Here is a 23408-nt window from a genome sequence, read left to right as displayed (position 1 = left end):
ATATTCCTTTCTCCGTATGAGGCCGTCAGCTGATTTCAACCAATTTCCTTGGGCTCATTGCAACTAGTTTCGTCGCTTCTGAATGTCTGATTAACAACCATGTACTACTCTTCCAAATACTCAGAGTTGATCCCGTGGTTATACGAAGCTAATAGTGGGCGGGTTGGCCATAGTCTTAGGTAATTAAAGCTCGAATCCAGGCTGGCCGACAGCAAAGCGGATGCAATGGCACTTGATGAAGAGGAAAGCCGAAAGAGGATCTGCAGCGACGGCACCTGTTTAGGTTGGACGAGCAGCGCATAAATATGGACCAGCGGTGCCTACGTACATACGATTACTCTTGTGGACGCTTTTTTCAGCAGAAAAGTCGATAGTACCCTCGAAAAATGATGGACTGATTTACCTTATACTGCACAACCCTCTTATAGCAGTATAAGGTACCGTAAAAAGATGTCGCCCGCCATAAAATTATCCATGTCGATAGTGTGGGCCAAGTCTGGTCGCCGGCCACTACATGGTGCTAGAGACGACGCGAGCAACGCCAGCTGGAAGTCCGGGCGAGGTGAGCTCGCGGCTGCCCACGAGCTTTGATGAGGTGCGCATTAGTGCATGAGACGAGCGTGCAGGTTCTCTCTTCTACTCTGGAGCGAACAGGTCGTCCTCCGGCGGTGAACGACGGTGGCACGGCAGGACGCTGAGGATCTCGAGCCTGCCGAGGGCGCTGGGGCGGAGGGTGGTGCCTTCGTCGCGGACCTGGGTTCTAGCGGCGGTGGACAACCAGGAGAGGCGAGCACGAGCCAAATTGTTTTCCTTTCTTTTTCTTTCCAATGGCAGATGAACCCCACATGGCCACACATAATGAAAACGTTCACCAAATGTGGCTGTTACATGTGAGATGTGAAGTAGTGCCACATCAGCTCTGCCATTTGTCATAGACATGCTCAAGCTACCCTAATCAGCCCACCATTCTTATCTACAAAAAGTTTACCATAGACACGGTGTTTTCAGCCAAAAATTTGCAACACATTGTTTCATGCTGACCTAGTCCGCAATATCGTCGAGCGCGGTGTGTCGCCACGCGGGTTTTGCTAGTTTTCTCAAGATCAGACACTATTGGAATCTTGTAACGGACCAAAATAATTAGATGTACTGTAAAAGGTCTCTTGTTCAATTGTACTGCACATCCCTGACAGCGAAAGCAGATCCTTGGCCATGGGCGGCCGCGCCAGGACTTCGCGAGCCACACACCTCAACGCCAATGCGAGCATGGCGACCGCCACGTCCAACGGGTACTGCCCGTGCAGCCGGCCGTCGATGAACGCCGTCACCCTCTCCAGCAGGTCGTCCTTGGCGCCGTCGCCGTCGCCGTCGCCCAACCGGCCCAGCCGTTCAGCTTCCTCCCAAAGCAGCACCACCTTCCCGTCGTTCTCACGGCCGCCGTCGCCGTCCAGTTCCACTGCCGCCTCCTTCCCGAACAAGAGCTGAAGCAGGACGACGCCGAACGCGAACACGTCGAGCTGGGGGCCGACCAGCCCGTGCTCCAGCTAGTTGCGCGCTAGGTAACCCTGCATGCCCACCACGTGCCGGGTCATCCACAGACCGCCGTCCTCGGCGTCGGTTTCGACAGCGAGTGCGCGCGCGAAGCCGAAGTCTGAGAGCTTGGCACGGAAGCACGCGTCGAGGAGGATATTGCTGCTCTCGAGATTCCTGTGCACGTAGGGAGGGTCGGTGTAGTTGTGCAGGTAGTTAAGCCTCAGGGTGGACGACACGAGCAGGCTTTTTGGCCCGCTCGTGGCCCGCTCGGTCCCGCCCGGCTCGGTCCTGGCCCGCTCAGAAAAATAGCCGGTCCGGTCCGTCAAATATGGCCCGAAAAATCTTCGGTCCGGTCCGGTTAAAGCCCGGTCCGCTTGGTCGGACCGAAGAAGAAGCCCAGGCTGACGAGGCAACGGCGCAACGCCCGCACATCGTGCTCACGCGATCATCTCCCTCCTCCACGCGACGACCGCAAGAGGTGGAAGAAGACTCAGGCACGCGCTACCGTCTTTTTTCCTTTATTCAGTCGAGCAAAAAATAGAAATAACGAGAGAAACGGGATTATACCATAATCATGGCGCCATCCACGATAATTTGTTGCTACACCTCGCCTGCCGTTGTGATGCTGTTCGAGACTTGTGGTAGCAGTAGGTGCTGAATGTTATGTTGCTATGCTTGGTTTTCATTAATGAAAATCGGAAGGGGGAAGCCCTTCTTTCTTAAAAAAAACACCTCGCCTGCCACGTCCAGCGCCACCTGCACACGCTGGCTCCATCCAAGCACCTCGCCGCCGTTGAAGCGTAGCCAGTCGCTGAGCGCGCCGTTCTTCAGCGGAGCGGCACGGTGAGCTCCACGCCGGGATAGATGTCGCTGTCGCTTGCGGGATTCTGCACCATGAGTGCCTGGCATGTGGTGAGCCCCTGGTACACCTCGTTGGCGATGGAGAAGTAGGAAGATCTCGTGGCGGAACTGGAGTACTGGACAGCGTAGGTGGCGGCGTGCTGGTAGCGGCCCGCGGCCGTGCTGGCGCAGAGGACGGGGACGAGGAGCAGGGTGTTGTTCCTGACCGGGGAGACGACGAGCACGACATTGGCGGCGGCGATAGCCGGCGCGCTGGTGTTGAGGAGGTAGGCGACGGCGGAGCAGAAGGCCATGTAGGTGGCGCATGCCGGCGAGCTCAAGCGGTTGGTGCAGGTGTAGCCGAAGATGGAGCTGCCGTTGTTGGCGTATCAGTCGGACTGCGCGTTGGCCTGGTACTCCTGCTGCGCCGCGAACGGGAAGAGCGGCAGCGCGAGGAGCAGGGTGGTGGTGGTGGACGGCAATGGCAATGGCCATCGCAGCAGATGAGGCTGATGAAAACACACGCGCGCATGCGCGCACACACACGAACGTTGTATTTGGTGACCTCTTGTCATCGAGGTAGTTTTCTCTAGTTTTTACAGTACATCTAATTATTTTGGTCCGTTCATTTTTGTGATTCAACGGTGGAGATAGGGCAAATCCAAAAATGAGTAGTATATTCAGGCGTCAGGGACACTTTAGGCATTTTCCCATTATAGAATCCCGCAGCCAGCTTTCCCTTAGTCCACACATGAGCGAGGTCTCACCGGAGCTGACACGGACCTGGCTAGCATGGAAACCGCGGCGTCGCTGGCGCTCTCTTGAAGACCTTGCAGATGACCTACCCATCCTCCCACACCGATGACTGGTCGCCGGAGCTGACACTTGCGTAGCTGGCGAACAGGGGGATGGTCGGCGTACGTGTATGTGGATGAACGTGGGGGCTCCGTAGGGTGTACGTGCTTCTGGCTGACAAATTTCTTCACTGATGGTATTGAAAACGAAGACGGTGAGCAGGAGCAGCAGTCGATGGCGTCGTCCTCTTCGTCGACCTTCTGCCTCGGCGGCGGCGAAGCAGGAGGAGAGGGCTGTGCTGAGGCGTTCATACATGCAGAGGTGCAATTGGGGTTAATCGTGAGCGAGGCGAGGCCGTACGACGGCGATCGATTAATTTTCGTTTTCCTGCTGATTGATTGGAGGAACTGAATCAATCGTGGCCTTCTGGACCCGACGTACCCACGGGGAAATTACTAAGCTGTCCTCGACCAAATCCTAAGCCGATCTATATCAACCATTGGATCTAACTTAATACTACCCCTCCAATTTGGTAGTATGATGTACCGTAAAAAATCTCTTGAACAACCACCGGACCTCGCCACCTACTGTCCTGCTCCGGAATGATAAGTCCACATTAGTAGCCCATTTTACAGAGCAGGTCACCGTCGGTGTACCCACCCAGACGTATTGCTAGCACCATCAGTAGGGATTGGAGTACCTCTCTCTAAATCAGGCTTTCACCCACTCACCCTGCTTTTATATACAAGTGTCTAGACTTAGTCGACTGTGACTTATCGATGTCAGTGTTGTAGTTTTGCTACAAGTGGCATGGCTAGATGCTATAATTGGCGATACAAAATGTTGCGGCAGTTTTACATGCAATGATGACGGATATTGCGACTGGATGTTGTGATCAGTGAGACGACATGCTGCAACCAGCAACGGCGAATGATGCTGCAACCGGTGGGAATATATGTTGTAAAAGGTGTGACAAAATGCTTGGAGGTCCATTGGACGGTGGTTAGTACAACATGAATCTCCATGCAAAAATTCAAAGATGAGTAGCAGACTGAGTTTTAGCAAGCCCATATATATAAAGCCACAACCGAACAAAGTACGCGATCGAACAGTAAAAGGTTATGAGGTAGTCCGTAAACAATGCCGATCCTAGGATAACAGAATCACGTAGGGCACATGAGACTATGCTACTGAAAGAAAGTACAGAAAAAACATCTAATTAGCAATTATCTAGGAAATTTTATTTTGAGACGATTAGAGCATCTTCAATAGAAGATGTAGATGCAAAAATAACTAGTTTTTGCGTCTTCGAGGTCCAGAAACCCTTCCCCAACAGGTGATGTAGATGCAAAAAACAATACGTCTCCGCCTCACGGAGATGTAAAATACAACACTTCGCGATGCAAATATACATCTCCACCTATAGGAGATGTAAAATTGCCAACTGCCCAACTGCCTTCTGTCTGCTTCCGCGCGACTGCCGCCCGCCCGCCTAAAATCGACGCCGTCGCCGCCCGCCCGACCCTTCTGGCACCCTCGCTGCCGGTTTTGACCACTGGCCGCCGCCGCACCCACTAATCGGGTGCTTTTACGCCGTCGCCCGATTCTACCGCCGCCACTCGATTCCACCGTCGCCGCCGTCTCGCCCGCATCACTGGCCGCATCCTCGCACCGCCGCCGCCCCACCACTGTCACCGGCCGCTGCATCGCCGCCCCGCCCGTATCACCGGCCGCGTTCCCACACCGATGCCACCCGATTCCACCGCCGCCGCCACCCCGCTCTCCTGTCGCCGCTCGATCAGGCCGCAGCCCCACACCACCGCCCTCCGCCCCGCCCACAACCCCGCACCGCCGCCCCTCTCGAAGCCCCGCACCGCCGCCCGTCGCTCCGCACCACCGCCCGCAGCCCCACCTGCTGTCCCGCACCGCCGCCTCGCCTACCGCCGCCGCCTGAGTACTAGTTGAAGTACTCCCTCCGTTCTATAATGTAGTGCTTATAGAATTTTTTTAAAAGTCAAACATTACATACTTTGACCATATTTATAGAGAAAAATAGATACATCTAAAATACCAAATGCAGATCATCGGATACATCATGAGTTATATTTTCATAATATAAATGTTTGGTACTGTTGATATAGACCGTTTTCTCTATAAACTTGGTCAAAGTTGGCAAAGTTTGACTTTCAGAAAAATCTTTATGCACTACATTGTGGAATGGAGGGAGTACAATTTACATCTCCATTTGCCTCATCTGTTGGAGCTGTTGTTTTACATCTCCGATATACATCTTCTGTTGAAGTTGCTTCTTTTTTAAAGATGCAAAAATCACTTTTTGGAGATGTAAATTTTTACATCTTATGTTTTACATCTCCAAATGTGCATCTCCTATTGGTGATGTCTAGGCGAGGTCTAGGCGAGCCACCGGCACGGCGGCCATATCTAGTTCACGCAACTCTTTGCCTCTCAGTGAAAAGGAACTGAACATTTAGAGTGAAATGAATACAATTATTAACGACACATATGGTTGGCATGTGAACAACTGAATCGTTTTCTAAGAAAGTTGGCCAACACCCGAAACATTGTTGCTCCTCTCATGACTCATGAGCTACACGCACATCATTAATTCAGCTGCATCAGACTCACCACGCTGATAATTTAACCAAAGTTTTGAGCATTCCCACACCTGACCTATCCCTTTAACCATTTTCTGTGCGTGTTCCTTCTGTTGGTCATGAGGTTATAAGGTGTGCGTGCTCTTATTGAACTTTTGATATGTTTTCTTGCTAATGAGTGGAGATGTTAGAAGAAAAAAAAATGAAAGGGAAAGTAGACAATGGCACCGTGGAACCTATCCATACGCACACTGAGAAAATGCGCTACTGCAAATCTGGCATCCGTAGATTAGATTCTGTCCCAGTGAGAAGCACACAAGTGCGGCCAAAATCAACCTGATTCTGTACTCCATTTGTTTGAGTCAAAGTGTGTGTATAGTGTGTTCCGTTAAAAAGCACTCAGTGTGTACTGTGTACAACTGAAAGTTATGCACAGTTGGCCAATCATAGAAGCATTGTTCCTCTTCATGAGAAACACACCATTAACCCAATAACATCACACCTATCGAGCTGATAATTTAACCAAAGTTGTAAGCATTGGCCATTCTGTCTCTATATATATCTTTACACCATATGCAGCTTTTCTGCAGCTGTTGCTTCTGTTGCTCATGAGTTTCCGAGAAGTACAATATTACTGAACTTTTGAAATATTTTCCTGTCAACGAGTTGAGATTTTAGAAGAAACCGAAAGTGAATGTGGACAATGGCCTGAAAGATGGCTCTCACGCAGGAAAATGCACTGATCCAAACATAGCATCCAGTAGACCTGAATACGTATAATTGAGAAGTGTGCGTACATTGTGTTAGAACTGATTATGTCCCAGGCAAAAGTGGAACCGATGTTAGCACTCAATAGTGTCCATCGAGAGAATGAATTCAAGTGTGTAGGTTGGATCAGCGCTGAAAGTTTTGGCTTTTGTCTCGATAAGGAACAACTGTGGGGACTGTGGGTCAGGTGGCAAAAGTCTCTTAACATCAGCCTGACATAGATAGGCTGGTACCTAAGCCTGCCCGGTGCGATCACCGGCCTTCCCGGGTTCGCAGCGGGGCTCATCGACTACATCGTCCGGGTGACGAACGCCATTCCAGCAGGATTGTCAACATTCCTTTTGTCGTCAACTAGATAGTAGCCAATGTCTAACGAGTCCTATTGCTATATATGGATTACTTGATTTCAGTTTCCTTCTTTCACTTGCTTGCAATTGCCATATGTTGGTTTTCCTTTTTCAATCGTTTTTCTTTCACGAGTTATGTTGCCATATAATCAATTTTCACAACATAAATTAAGTTTTTGATTTGTAAACTTCAAGATAGTGAGTGATCACAATCATCGGGGAAGTGTAGTTTTCAGTGAAGCACAAGGTGTCCTTAATTACAGTATGGGGTGGTACATACAAACTAAATGAACTTTACTAACTCAACACAGAGAGAAAAGGAATAAGAGAGGGGCATACAGAGTGTCTCCCATAGTACCAGAACGCATCAACTTCAAAAGTGACATGGGCTAAACTAATTTGACGATTATAACTTAATAATACATAAAGGAAAAACCGAGACAAGGAATGTGGGCGTTTTTATCTTCCAGGAATTTTTATGCTCACTAATTTACACTGATGGAAGCTCTCCGGCTCTTCTAGAAAGAGGTTTGCAAGATCATATACATAGCAAAGAAAACTATCAATCTGAATTTCTCAGGCTTCACTTAGAGAGCAAACCACAGTTGAGGAGTTCGAACCTTTCTGCAGGTTTCCTCATTAGCGATCCCTGAACAAATATTTATGACTGAAATAACCAACCTCAACTTCTACGTAATTGTTGAGAATTAGCTTAGTGCTTCGAAAGGCAGCGCTTACAAAATTGCATAGTAAAATAGACTGAGAAAAGCAAGAGCAACAATTCCATGTCTAGTTTCATCCAATCTATCAGTCATTTGTAAGAAGGAAAAAAGGGGTGCAACTTTATGTCCAAGTAAAAATGAGCCGAGGTTTTAGTTCGAAATGAAATGATTATTTAGCCCAACATATTCATGCAATCAACATGTGAACAGAAGAAGCCAACACGAGAAACACTGTTACTCTTCATGAGCAACACACCATTCAGCAGCATCATGCTTATTGCGCTGCTAGTTTTTTTGGACAAAGGATGGATTTATATATCGATAAGCCATATGCACCATCTCTGTTGGGTTCCTTCGATTGGTCATCAGGTTATGAGATGTACATGTCAGAAAAAGATTATGAGACGTACATTGTTACTGTAATGTTGGTTTGTTTTCTTGCTTATGAGTTGAGATTTTAGAAGGAACTGGAAGGGAAGATGAACAATCGAAACCAGTTAGGTACATGTCCGCCTAGAATCCACGAAAATTCAGGACACATAAAGCAGGTTCTGTCCAATCAAAGAATGTGCAAACCCATCAATACTCGCCAGACTCGGTTCGATGGAGAAGTACTTTCAATTGAAAGTGTGATTAAATGGACACGTAGTTTTTCTCTAGATATGCTACTCGTCAATGAGAAAAAGTACTCCCTCCGACTAAAATTGTACTAAATGTGCATCAATTAATTTGGATCCGAGGGAGTATATTCGTCCAATTTATTTATTTGTGTTTACATTCATCCACTTGTAATCTGCATGGGTCTATCGATCGAGCGCATGATGGGACCTAGACACACAACATGGTTTCACGGGCATGGCTCAGCGCCACTGATCTCCCAAACGGCATGGATAATTTGCTGACACGACACAAAGTCTTCAGTCGTCCAGAGGATCTCCTGCTAGCCGACGGCAGCTCCTCCACAGAGGCGTTCGCACGGACCGATGTTGTTTGGCAAGATCAGAATGAAGATTTTTTCTTCTTTCTGTTATGTATCTTTCTTCTTCTTCACATCCAGCAGCATGAAGATTTTATCCTTTCGATTACGAAGGACCGTAGTCTTCGTAAGAGCCCATGCAGATTCTAGTCAAAATGAGCAGGAAATGGCAACCAGTCGGGAGGCGTGACTGGGAGTGGGCGGATGGAGCCAGCCACGACGGTACACGGTGCGAGCGGTCGCCGGTCAACAACGGCGACCAGGCTAGCGGGGCGAGCAGGTAGCTCTGTTCCAGCAGTCCAGCCCGATAGCTTCACGGGAAGTACAGTCATTTCCGTTGCTTGTACATGAAAAAAGTAGACAAAAACCAGCAAAAGAGAGATGAAGGAATGGCAATCAAACTGCCACGGTCTAGGCGGCAATGTTGCAAAGCCCATCTCCATGGCATTTTTGCGAAACAAGGTATTCAAAGTGGCCTAACTTAAAAATAAATATTCAAAGTGGCACACATCGAGAACTGCTAATCAGCGCTTCACGGGCCGGGCAGCTAAACCAGCGCTCAAGAGCACCCGGCGTGGGGCGGACCCACGACACCAGCAGCTCAGCCCCCACCCCTTCATTCGCTTGGTTGACGGTCGACCATTCACCATTCACTTTCAAGAAAAGTGTGGTTTGAGAAAGGAAAGTTCATGACTCGCGCATTTAAGACAAAATGTGCATTTAAAAATTCATGCATTTTAAAATTTTCACAAATTTAAAAATTGTTTGTGCACTCTTAAAAAAACTTCATATATTTTGAAAATAAGCTCATGTTTTTTGAAAAAGTTTGTGGACTTAAAAAAGTTCGCGAATTTAAAAATTTATGTAGATTTTGAAAAAGCTTCATGAATATTAAAAAATTTGTGAGTCTAAAAATATTAGTCTATTAAAAAATATACAAAAAAACGAAAAAAGAAAAAACCCACCAGAAACGTAGAAACCAAAAGTTGAACGGGAAGCATCTATTATCTTCAGAAAACCAGAGCTAACAGAAGGTTTTGGTCCGGGTTTTTTTACCTTCTTTCTGCTGTTTTTATTGCGCCTTTTCTTTCTCAAACTGTTCCCTTTTAAAAAAATAATCGTTATAAATTTCAATCAAATCTCAAAAATTCAGCATTTTTGGTGTTTCCGAAAAATTGGTTTGGAGTTTATAAAAATGTTTGTGTTGTCATTTTTTTCAAAAATTCAAAATAAAATCCTGTTTTTCAAAAAATACAAAATGTTCAAAAATGTTTTCAGAAAATGTTCATGCTTACAAAAAATGTTAAATTATTTAAGTAATGTTCGGATTTTGTAAAATTGTTTGACATTTAAAACCTATTAATATTTTTTAATTTTGGTTAGTGTATTCTGAAAAAAATGAATTTTCGAAAAATGTTTGGAAATTTGAATTTTCAAAATCATTCTAATTTTTTTGCTACAGTAATGCTGCGCGTTCGCTACAGAACCCTGCAGTGATCGGTCTATGTTCAGTACAGTGCTCAGTCCGCTTCGGTATAGTTCTCGCGCAGATAACCACTCGCTTTGCTACATGCGCTAACGGGCTGCCTGTGCATTTCGCCGCCAATCTGCCGCAGAGAGCGGCACATAGGAGCTCGTAACATGAACTAGACAGATTGGGCTTGCAACTTTAATAACATTTATTTAAGACATCTTAGTTATTGTTTCTATAAGAATAAAATGAGTTCATTGTCCAATTGACTTGGGTGATAACTTTAGCCATCCAACTTTCAAAATGTGAGGGCAGCCCCCTAAACTCTTTAAACGGGTCCACTATGGTCCAAAACGTGTTAGGTTGGCGCTGACCCCTCCTACATGGTAGATTGAGCATAGTAACATGGTGTGTGTGTGTGTCCCCTCATAGGCCCATATCACTAGTAGAAAAAGGGCCTAATGTCAAGCACATTAGTCCGGTTTGTAACTGAACCGGCACTAATGTGCTCATTAGTGCCGGTTCCAACAGCTAGGCAGGCGGCGATCATTAGTACCGGTTCGTGGCGAACCTTTAGTACCGGTTTGTGCCACGAACCGGTACTAAAGACGTGGCGGTACGCTTGTGTCAGGCTGGGATCCCACCAGCACCTTTTTGTACCGATTGGTTATATGAACCGGGACTAGAGATGCACCTTTAGTCAGGGTTCGTATAACCAACCGATACTAAAGGTCATCCTATATAAACTCCTTCGTCGAGCCCGAGTGCTCTGTTCTTCCCCTTTCCCCTCTCCTCTGTTTTCTTCCTCTTCCTCTCGAGCTCACACTCCATTTTTGCCAAAATTTGTGAAGATTTGAAGGCACCCCATCCATCCAAGTGATCACAAAGGTTAGCAACTTTGTCCTTTCATCTCTCATTGCTAGATTAGCTCTTGCAATGCTCTATAAGTATAGTGATTTGTGGGTTTTATTTTGGGAGGAATTATATGTGGTAGTATTTGATTTATATGCAATTTGAGGTCAAAATAACTCTTAGTTTGCATATGTAGGTGTGGTTTACTTAGTGCCTTCCCGTCTCCGTCGTAACCATCGTCGATCGCCCGCACCGTCCCGTCGCCGGAACCACCTTGTGGTGAGCCTCTTGTTCTAATATTTTTTATATATAAAAAAAATATTCTTTGTGTGATTTAGATATATAGTTACTCGTATAATTATCTTACCCGTACGTTGTTTGTTATACATAGTGCCATGGTTTTGATATCCGTCGCCGTCGGCCCTCGTCCGGGTTATGATTTGGATGTGGTATATTCTCTTTTATAACTATTTGTTGCATTTCGTGTGTATGACAAATTATGCCCATCAAGTTGACATAGATATTTTTATCTAGGAGGTATGTGAACCGGAAATTCCAACCGACCCTATTGTCGAGAGGTTAAATTTAGTTTAAAGAGAAAACGAGTATTTGAAAGAAAAATTGAAAAGAATTGAGGGGGAGAAGATGGAATTGGAGTTGCATGTTGTCGATGTCGTCGATGATCACAAGATCAAGATGGAGAAATGCGCTTGAAGATTACAAAGATTAGAAAATATGCCATTGATAGTGAGGCTTGATACCATTATGCTTTTGGATCAATTGTTACCTTAGTTGCGATCTTGATCGCATTTGTTGTTTCATTTAAATGCTTTAGCTAGAGAGTTATTTGTATATTGCATTTAAGTGTTGTATGAACTTTTTGTATGAACTTGTATTAATTTGGTCTATTCGGTGCTGTGTAATGAAGATGAGCCGGCAATGGATGTACGATTACCGATGCTCTCCCCAGTTCGTTAATCGCGTGCAAACTTTTCTGCTTGCGGCTGAGGCAAACAAGCGGGCGGATGGTTTTATGTGTTGTCCATGTGCTGGCTGTAAGAATGATCAGAATTACTCTAAGTCAAGAACCATTCACGTCCACCTGTTTGAGTTCGGTTTCATGCCCCACTATAATGCTTGGACCAAGCACGGAGAAAGAGGGGTTATGATGAAAGACAATGAAGAAGAAGAGGACGACGACATCTATCCTGGCCATGGGTTCCCTGAATACGATGGTACAACAATGGGGGAAGAAGTTGAGCCGGCAATGCGGGAAGAAGCTGAAGAAGAGGCATCATATGAGCCCGCTAATGATCTAGGTCGGGCCATTGCCGATGCAAAGAGAAACCGCGCAAGTGAAAAGGAGAAAAAGAAGTTGCAGCGCATGTTAGAGGATCACAAGAAATTGTTGTACCCGAATTGCGAAGCTGACAAGAAAAAGCTGGGCACCACATTGGAATTGCTGCAATGGAAGGCAGAGAATGGTGTATCTGACAATTGTTTTGGAAAGTTGTTGATAATGTTCAAGAAGATGCTTCCAAATGACAACGAATTGCCCAAGAGTACGTACGAAGCAAAGAAGGTTGTCTGCCCTCTAGGATTAGAGGTGCAGAAGATACATGCATGCCCTAATGACTGCATCCTCTACCGCGATGAGTACAAGGATTTGAACGCGTGCCCGGTATGTGGTGCATTGCGATATAAGATCAGCCGCGATGACCCTGGTGATGTCAAGTGACGGTGTCCTGGACTAGGGAGTACTCACCACGTCGTCTCCCGACCAGCTGGATCGGGTCGAGGACCCCCATGGTGGTTCACTATTGAGCTAGTTCGGATAGCCCATGCCGCATACCAGGAAGATTCCACAAGACTTGGTGATCAAGACAAGGACTCCTCTGCACCAACGTATTCGACTAGGACTCTTGTTATCCTAGGCCTCCGGTACATTATATAAGCCGAGGCCAGGCTAGTCAATAGAGGAGGAAGATATTATTCATCATACCCTTAGGTTTTAAACCACAACATATGATCTCGTGGTAGATCAACTCTTGTAATCTCTATATTCATTAAGATCAATCAACCAGGAAGTAGGGTATTACCTCCATTAAGAGGGCCCGAACCAGGGTAAACATCGTCTCCCTCGTCTCCTGTTACCCATAGATCCATGATCCACAGCTTGGGACCCCCTACCCCGAGATCTGCCGGTTTTGATAGCGATAATGGTGCTTTCATTGAGAGCTCCGCTGTGAGATCAATGAAGGATCGATGGCTCGTCTGTAGATTAACTACGACGTCGACATCTTCGTCACCGGCTCGACTGGTCACCTTGACTCGACCGAGGACTGCACTCCGCGTCAGATCGTCATGTTCGGACGATGACCTACATCAACATAAACTCCGATCTCTCTCAAGATAATGGAGGAATCATTCATGGAGCCCGGGGGCTCAACGTCAACATTGCCCTTGAGCGACCGTGCTGTTTTTCTGAACAACGAACTTGTATCCGCCGCCACCGCCTCCTCGAGTGTCGTTTTAACGATTGCTTCAGTGGAATTGTGCAGAATTAAGTCTACAACAACCATGCAAAATTTCGTCGAGTTCCGATGGAGGATCTCCGGCAATCTACGATATTACCGGAATCCTGTCAAATCTGTACGGGAATCTGGACGAGTTTAGGGCGTGGTCTCCCGAGCCAAGCTCGAAGGTCCTTTGAAAGATCCAACCGTTCATCTACTACGGAATTCCCATATCTACCATCCCTCAAAATTTCAGCTCGATCCGACGGTTCAAACTCCGGGAACCTTCCGATGAGTGGACCAATTTTCTGATCTGATACGGATCCGACCCGAATTCATGTTTCTTTATGAACGTGATATTGGACAATCTTTTTAAAGAAATTTTCTTTTAGGGTATTGTGCGTTGTTCTTAGCACATGCCCATAAAATTTAAGACTGTAACATTGCTCCACGGCTCCCGACCTGCGCTAGACACGTCGTCGCTTTGTTGAGTCGAGCTCATCCTCTTCGGATCATCATCTCGGCGAGCCAAAAAAGAGTTCGACATCGTGAAGGATAAATCATCACCAACAACGCCGCTCCATGGATTACACGGAATGGGCACACCGACATCGCCGTTCGGTCACTTCATCAATCCGGCTTTGACCGCATCACAAGTTATGACCAGCGTCGGCATGACCGCACTGTTGCTTCTTCAAGCCGATGTCCATCACGCCGAACTGCTTCAACACCTCGGCTGACATGGCAGCTACAACGTCTCTTTACCGACCCGCTCCGTCACCTCGGCTAGACCGGGGGCTTCACCACCTCTTCATCAACCTACTCCGGAGATTTCGGCGTCACCCGCCGACCAGCTTCATCACATTAGCTGGACGGGGGGCTTTGCCTCGGGAAGCCAACCTTTGCCAGCATCGCCATGCTGTCGCTTCATCGCTCATCAGGCAATGGGTGTGTGGATCAAGTCCCAGTTTTGGGAGTAATCTTTTTTCAGATTGCTACAACAGATAAACGAGGTCTGTCAAATGATGGCCGCATTAACGATGTTGCACGATGGTTCGGTCAGTTTCCCGTCCGCAGTTCGGCGAACGCCGCATCTAGAGCCCGGGCCACCTTGCAAATTCAGGCTTTGTCACGCCTTCACTGTGTCAAGCTGACGCCCTGCATCGACATTGGGCGGAGTGTTTCACGCGTTAGCTGGGCCCCTGATCCGCTTCGACGCCATGCCACATCTCTTTAAATAAATTGTTTTTACGTAAAGCAATTATGCAAGGATTTTATATATATTTATATTATTATTTTTTGGACAACACTATTTTATGTGTGTAGGTAATCGACTTCGACTGCATCACGCGGTCACTTCGGCAAGCTGACGTCGTCGTCCCAATCGGCATAAATCGGCTCGCATCATCATCTTGCTGGTCGAATTGCCATACTGACATGTTCGGTTGCCTCGGGGACTTCGGCATCATCGAGAGGGGTCTACCTCGTCGGGTGTTCGACGTACGGGCCATATCTATGTATCTATCTATATCTATCTATATACTTATACTTACTTATACTAATTACAGACTTCCTATAAATTCCCACATTAATTAAAAATTAGGAACCATTAATCTGATGGGGCCGAGTTATTAAGGTCCAGATCAATTCTAATACTTGGCCCTTTTTTTCCTTAATCCAGCAATTTTTTTTAAAGAAACCTATCTCCGTTGTGGTCCAGATCAACTCTAATACTTGGCCCTTTTTTTTCCTTAATCCAGCAATTTTTTAAAAGAAACCTATCTCCGTTGTGAAACAAAAAACCAAAATAGATACGATCCAAACTGCCTAACCTGCGATCTCTAACTCATCTCGGTCTATGCAATAACCTGCGATCTCTACCTCTCCCATTATAGCCCATCGTCAACCTCAAGCAATCTCTATCAACTCCATGCATCCTCTCTTCCTCTCACGCCGAGACGCACCAATCCGGTTGCCCGTGGCAGACTGTCAACGCAAGCTGTCTGGCTTGATTCCTTTTCCATGCGACCCTGCAGGAAGCTAGCACATTGTTCGTCTGTCTAGATGTGCATGTTGAAGGCTTGCTCGATTGAACTAAACTTGCAAGTACAAACTCCTTAATCGCAGGTGCACTCGATCGATCTTTGTGGCTGGTTAACTAATCGACCTCTCACGCAAATTTTTCTCTAGCAGTTGTTAGTATTGTTGGTTAGATCAAATATGTTGTACCAAATTTCAGTCATTGTAAGACTATGAAATTCATACTGCTCACGTATATCTACTTCCTCCCTTCATGTCACGTTCTTGCTGTTCTCCCAGATTTCCACCAAATTTGCTCTAAGCTCGAGTTGCTGTTGAAGGGAGACGCGTCCTACCGCCTATCACTAGTAGGAAAAGGGGCTTTTACCCCGGTTCATAAGGGCCTTTAGTCCCGGTTCAGGAACCGGGACTAAAGGGTTGTTACTAATGCCCTAGCCCTTTAGTTCCGGTCTTTACACGAACCGGGACTAAAGGCCGTCCACGTGGCCGGTGCGGGGAGCCCAGGCAGGAGGGCCTTTGGTCCCGGTTGGTGCCACCAACCGGGACCAATAGGCATCCACGCGTCAGCACCTGGCAGGAGCTGAGGTTTTTGTTTTTTTAGGAGGGGGGGGGGGGGTTGGGGGTTTTGGGGGGTTAATTTAGGTTGTTATTAGGTAGCTATTAGAGAGAAGTGTCCTCTCTTATATCTCCGTGCTTGGTTTACCAACGCTACGTACTGCTATGCCTAAACATGGCTTAGATTGAAGTGAAGGCAACATGTGGTGCATGTCGAAAGTAATACTAATCCGGACATGATCAAGTTTGGATTGTACTACTTTCGACACGCACCACATGCATGTTGCCTTCACTTCAATCCAATCCATGTTCATTTCACCCGCTGATATATAATAACTCTTCATGCACGCATCATGCATCATCATATATAATAACAAGTCTTACTAATCATCATCATACAACTTCTACTCGTTATTAATAACAAGTCATACGATCATCATCCTCACAGTCATCGAACCAACCCTACTTAATTGTTCTTAGCACATGATCATCAGTATTAGGTAGGACCGAAATACCCTCTTTAAGGTAAAATAGCATAAAACAATATAGACCCTGACTCTCCATTATGGAGAATGGAGATCATCCTGTCTCCAATTCTTGCGCCTCGCTTCCTTTTGCTTCCAAGAAGCTCCTTGCGACTGTCCATACATTTTTTCCATTCTTTGATTTGCATGTCTCCACTTCTTTTAGAAATCCGGTATGGACAGTTGAGATTCGTAGGATGACCTGGTTGTATATTCAAAACATCAAGCCTACCATTCTGATACGTCAAATGAGGCACACAATCCTCTGGGATTATCTGTTGAAAAACATAGTAATAACTTCATAGTTAGGAATGATAATGCACTAGTTTTAGAACTATGCAAAATATGCACGGATGTCGTAATAGTAAGAAATCTTACCAGGGTATCTCCATAGTAGTTACCGTAGTTCAACACGTGCACTAGTGACACGTATGGAGGACCATAATGATGAGGAGTTTGATTGTAGATATTGTAATTCTCAATATCAGTACAAAATCTGACCAGATGAGTTTTCTCCTTATAAGTTAACTTAGAGCCATCGGTGTAGTAGGTTCTGTCTACCATGTTCCGCACATTGTTTGAACAATCAAAATAAGCTGTCAATGAAAATAAGCTGTCAACTATTTTGAAATGAACAATATAAATTAGCTAATAACTATGTTTGAGAAACTCACGTAGCGGTAGAATTGGAGGCGTATCAACAAGGACCCAAATGTCCATATTGTCTTGCTCGATGTCAGGATCACCAAGATCCATGGTGACAAGCATACCCTCATCAAAACCATACATCTTGCAAAATGCTTCCCAATTTTTGCAACCAAAATGGGTTACACTCTCAGAATTATACAGCTTTACTTCAAAAGCTATATCATGATGGGTCCTTAGGTGAATTTTCTTTGTTTCCATACTTTCATGGTCTTCAAAACCCATCCTCTCCAAGACGTAGCGTCTTGCATGGCATGGGATAAGCTAGCCGAATTGTAAAAAATGAAAAGTACATGTTGAAATAGTTGAAGTCGTGCTTAATTACGAAAAAATAACACTTGTCGTCGTTGCGTACCGTTTCAACATCGAACGTCTCCTTCAGCTTAATACTGAAACGCCGATCTTCGTCCAGGTGAGGCTTGTCGCACTGACCTCGGTCGTCGTGGCACCAGTCGCACTCCCCCGGGAGACTTTCGTCGTCCGAGTACGACATTTCCTATGTTCATATATAATTCAAATATTAAACATCTACAATTAAATATATGTACTAAAAACCTAAGTTAGATCATTATTATTCATCACGGGTTGACTATCGGTTTGTCGAGTCTTTTCTTGAAAACTCTCAGCTCACGTGGTGTATACATTCGACCATTGGTGATGGTCGCTCCTCCCTTTGTCCCCGTGTGCATTACACCAAAATGTCTAGCTAGCACACGGGAACAAAGGAGAAGCGACCCCCACGACAACAGTCGGGATTCTTCGTCCTCTCATATATATATGGTGGAACTCTCCCTCACTGATTCCTCTCCGACATTTGCGACCGTCGGTGATGGTAGCTCCTCCTTTCGTTCTCGAGTGCATTACACCAAATTGTCTAGCACACGGGAACGAAGGAGAAGCTACCCCCACGACAACAGTCGGGATTCTTCGTCCTCTCATATATGGTGGAGACTTGACAGACTTACAGTCAACCCGAAATATCGTTTAATTATCTTTCTAAAAGAGGATTTGGCTGGTCTCACCTCGATGTCGGAGGGGGCGGTGACGGGGACGACGGCGGGGATGATGGAGGGGCCGGGGGGGGGGGCTCCTAGATTTCTGCGAAAACAAAAACCCTATAAGCTATTAACTAATCATAGTGCTCTCCAATTTTAGCATTCAAAGTAGGATCGGAGTAGTTTTCCACTTTGAGCATTCAATAAGCAAAATCAAATCACAAAATAAAGTAGTTTTCAAATTAGGATGCATTCAATTATAAGCAAAACTACATCATCTCCATGCGTCCGTACATCGCCGAATATTATCATTAATACACCTCGAATACTATCATACATATAGCATCGCTAGTACAGCTAGAACAGTAGCGCCCGACGAGTATCGGTGCGGGCGGTGGACACCCAAAGGGACGGAACCATCACAGGATCATAGCTCCAGTGAGATCTCTGAAGAACCTGCCAGGTATTGTCGAACCTGCCCTCCAACGCAACCATGTAGCGACGGACGTGCTGGTCCTCCTCGCTGACACGGTGATGTACCACCTCCGCGGTGTCCGGAAGCCTCGGCACCGTCACTGGCCCACGCGAGCGCCACCAAACAAGGATCGGGTCAACGACGGGCTGGTTCCTCACCAACCTACGCCCACCGGAAGGTAGCACCTCCCAAAACCAGCCCGGCGGAGCGCAGTCCCGGACATGGCCCCTCTGATCAAGCCGGCCTCCTCCGCCGAGTCGACGACGAGGATGCGGGATAGGCATCGTCGACGTCGATGCGGGAATAATTGCTTTAACTAAAAAACAAACTAGTTCTATTGATTTCCTTACTATAAATAGAATAAAGTAGTACTTACTACAAATAAACTAGCTAGTTTAACTAGTTCTATTATTTTTCTAACTAATTCTATTAAACACTTTCTAAGTAGTACTTACTAAAAGTTATCGGGGAGGGGGGTACATATATCGACAACGACATACCCGATAAAAAAAATAAGAAGATGAAGAAGACGAAAAAAAAGAGGAGAAGAAGAAAGGAATAGAGGAGGAGATCGAAGAAAAAAAAGAAAAAAAGAGGAGAAGAAGAAGGAATAGAGGAGAAGAAGAAAAAATAGAATAATATATTATTCTATTTCTTCTTCTTCTCCTCTATTTCTTCTTCTTCTACTCTTTTTTTTCTTCTTTTTCATCTTCTTATTTATTTCTCCTCTACTTCCTCTCCTCTTCTTCTTATTCTTCTTCTTCTTCTCCTTCTTCCTCTTCTTATTTTCCTTTTTTCTCTCCTTCTTTTTCTTCTAAATATGAACATACATAAATGACTTCTAAATATGAAAAATCTAAACTACACATCTAAATTAATACATCTAAATTACAACAACTAAATTAACTACACATCCAAATTAATACAACTAACTTAAAAATCTAAATCTAAATTAAACTACAAATCTAAATGAATACACCTAAATTACAAATCTAACTATGAACATACATAAATGACTTCCAAATATGAAAAATCTAAACTACACATCTAAATTAATACATCTAAATTACAACAACTAAATTAACTACACATCCAAATTAATACAACTAAATTACAAACCTAAATCTAAATTAAGCTACAAATCTAAATTAATACAGTACTATAGCTAGGGGGCGCGGCGGCGGCCATTACAGGGAGGAGGAGGAGGGGATCGGGGCGGCGCTCACAGGGTGGCGGAGGGCGACGGCGACCGCGGCGGGCCGGGGGCGGAGGGCGGCGACGGTGACGTATACGGGGCGACAGCTCGGGGGCGCGCAGCGGAGGCCGACGGCGACGGCGGCGGGGGGGGGGGGGGGGAGGGGGGCGGAGGACGACGGCGACGGGCGATGGCGTGGGCTCGGGGGCACGGGCGACGGCGACGACGACGGGGCAGCCTGGCGGCGTAGATCAAGCTCGCGGCGTCGTCGGGCGGGGGGGCACTGGCGATGGAAATCAGAAAATTTCCAAAGTGCTACTTATATAGCAAAGGCTTTGGTCCCGGTTGGTGGCTCCAACCGGAACCAATACCCACCCTTTGGTCCCGGTTGGTGCCACCAACCGGGACTAAAGGCCTCTTTTCACCAGCGCAAAGGGCAGGAAGCAGAGGGCTTTGGTCCCGGTTGGTGGCACCAACCGGGACCAAAGGGGAGCATTGGTTCCGGTTGGAGCCACCAACCGGGACTAATGTGCTGGCGCGGTGCGGTGGGATGTTTAGTCCCACCTCGCTAGCTGAGAGAGCTCAGCACCTGTTTATAAGCTGCGCTGCAGCTCAGGTGCTGAGCTCCTCTCTAATACGCAAGCATTATACATGCCTACCTTTGTCATTGCCATGTTGGGCCTATTGGGCCTGCGGGCCTGCATCCTGGCCCATGTGCAGATGGGTTTCTAGTCGTATGCAGGCTGTGTGGCCCATTAGGCGGCATTTCTTTATTTTTTCCAGTATTTTTTTTTGAATTATTTATTTTCTTTTGATTTTTGCTTTATTTTTTTATTCTATTTGCTTTTAGCTCAGAATAATTATAAACTTTCTGTTAATCCATTAGTTTCCAAATTTGAATAGTTTAAATTTCATCCGGAAACTCGTGTGTTACAAAGGGATTTCATTTTGTAAACCTAATTTGAACTCCTGACTTTTTGTGTGTTCAAAATGCACCATTCAAAGCCACATCATCATTTTTCAATCCTTTCTGACTTCATTTGTTATGTTTCATGCATTTACTAATTATTTTGAACTATAAGACCCTAAAATTGAAAAGCATTTCAAATGAACTCTGAAAAAGGTTGAAAGTTGGCATGATATCATCATTTCATCCACATAGCATGTGCAAGAAAGTTGAGAGGGTTACGGCAAAAACTGGATGCACTTCGTGTACAAAACGGACAATCTCTTTCAAAGTATCAGGATTTCATCCGGAAACTCGTGTGTTACAAAGGGATTTCATTTTTTGAAACCTTATTTGAACTCCTCACTTTATGTGTGTTCAAAATGCACCATTCAAAGCCACATCATCATTTGTCAATCCTTTCTGACTTCATTTGTTATTTTTCATGCATTTACTAATTATTTTGAGCTATAAGACCCTAAAATTGAAAAGCATTTCAAATGAACTCTGAAAAGGTTGAAAGTTGGCATGATATCATCATTTCATCCACATAGCATGTGCAAGAAAGTTGAGAGGGTTACACCAAAAACTGGATGCACTTCGTGTACAAAACGGACAATCTCTTTCAAAGTATCAGGATTTCATCCGGAAACTCGTGTGTCACAAAGGGATTTCATTTTTTAAAACTTATTTGAAGTCCTGACTTTTTGTGTGTTCAAAATGCACCATTCAAAGCCACATCATCATTTTTCAATCCTTTCTGACTTCATTTGTTATGTTTCATGCAATTACTAATTATTTTGAGCTATAAGACCCTAAAATTGAAAAGCATTTCAAATGAACTCTGAAAAGGTTGAAAGTTGGCATGATATCATCATTTCATCCACATAGCATGTGCAAGAAAGTTGAGAGGGTTACGGCAAAAACTGGATGCACTTCGTGTACAAAACGGACAATCTCTTTCAAAGTATCAGGATTTCATCCGGAAACTCGTGTGTTACAAAGGGATTTCATTTTTTAAAACTTATTTGAACTCCTGACTTTGTGTGTGTTCAAAATGCACAATTCAAAGCCACATCATCATTTGTCAATCCTTTCTGACTTCATTTGTTATTTTTCATGCATTTACTAACTATTTTGAGCTATAAGACCCTAAAATTGAAAAGCATTTCAGATGAACTCTGAAAAGGTTGAAAGTTGGCATGATATCATCATTTCATCCACATAGCATGTGCAAGAAAGTTGAGAGGGTTACGGCAAAAACTGGATGCACTTCGTGTACAAAACGGACAATCTCTTTCAAAGTATCAGGATTTCATCCGGAAACTCGTGTGTTACAAAGGGATTTTATTTTTTAAAACTTATTTGAACTCCTGACTTTTTGTGTGTTCAAAATGCACCATTCAAAGCCACATCATCATTTGTCAATCCTTTCTGACTTCATTTGTTATTTTTCATGCATTTACTAATTATTTTGAGCTATAAGACCCTAAAATTGAAAAGCATTTCAAATGAACTCTGAAAAGGTTGAAAGTTGGCATGATATCATCATTTCATCCACATAGCATGTGCAAGAAAGTTGAGAGGGTTACGGCAAAAACTTGATGCACTTCGTGTACAAAACGGACAATCTCTTTCAAAGTATCAGGATTTCATCCGGAAACTCGTGTGTTACAAAGGGATTTCATTTTTTTAAACTAATTTGAAGTCCTGACTTTTTGTGTGTTCAAACTGCACCATTCAAAGCCACATCATCATTTTTCAATCCTTTCTGACTTCATTTGTTATTTTTCATGCATTTACTAATTATTTTGAGTTATAAGACCCTAAAATTGAAAAGCATTTCAAATGAACTCTGAAAAGGTTGAAAGTTGGCATGATATCATCATTTCATCCACATAGCATGTGCAAGAAAGTTGAGAGGGTTACGGCAAAAACTGGATGCAATTCGTGTACAAAATGGACAATCTCTTTCAAAGTATCAGGATTTCATCCGGAAACTCGTGTGTTACAAAGGGATTTCATTTTTTAAAACTTATTTGAACTCCTGACTTTTTGTGTGTTCAAAATGCACCATTCAAAGCCACATCATCATTTGTCAATCCTTTCTGACTTCATTTGTTATTTTTCATGCATTTACTAATTATTTTGAGCTATAAGACCCTAAAATTGAAAAGCATTTCAAATGAACTCTGAAAAGGTTGAAAGTTGGCATGATATCATCATTTCATCCACATAGCATGTGCAAGAAAGTTGAGAGGGTTACGGCAAAAACTGGATGCACTTCGTGTACAAAACGGACAATCTCTTTCAAAGTATCAGGATTTCATCTGGAAACTCGTGTGTTACAAAGGGATTTCATTTTTTAAAACTTATTTGAAGTCCTGACTTTTTGTGTGTTCAAAATGCACCATTCAAAGCCACATCATCATTTTTCAATCCTTTCTGACTTCATTTGTTATTTTTCATGTATTTACTAATTATTTTGAGCTATAAGACCCTAAAATTGAAAAGCATTTCAAATGAACTCTGAAAAGG

General features: G+C 44.8%; 1 pseudogene; it reads right to left on the bottom strand.

The window, feature by feature from the left end:
* Positions 1 to 636: 636 nt before the first annotated feature.
* Positions 637 to 2687, bottom strand: LOC141026706 (protein LYK5-like; annotated as a pseudogene).
* Between the last annotated feature and the right edge of the window lie 20721 nt (positions 2688 to 23408).

This window comes from Aegilops tauschii, chromosome 7 (genome assembly GCF_002575655.3).
Source record: "Aegilops tauschii subsp. strangulata cultivar AL8/78 chromosome 7, Aet v6.0, whole genome shotgun sequence".
Classification (NCBI taxonomy): domain Eukaryota; kingdom Viridiplantae; phylum Streptophyta; class Magnoliopsida; order Poales; family Poaceae; genus Aegilops; species Aegilops tauschii.
This window is presented reverse-complemented; position numbering and strand designations above follow the sequence as displayed.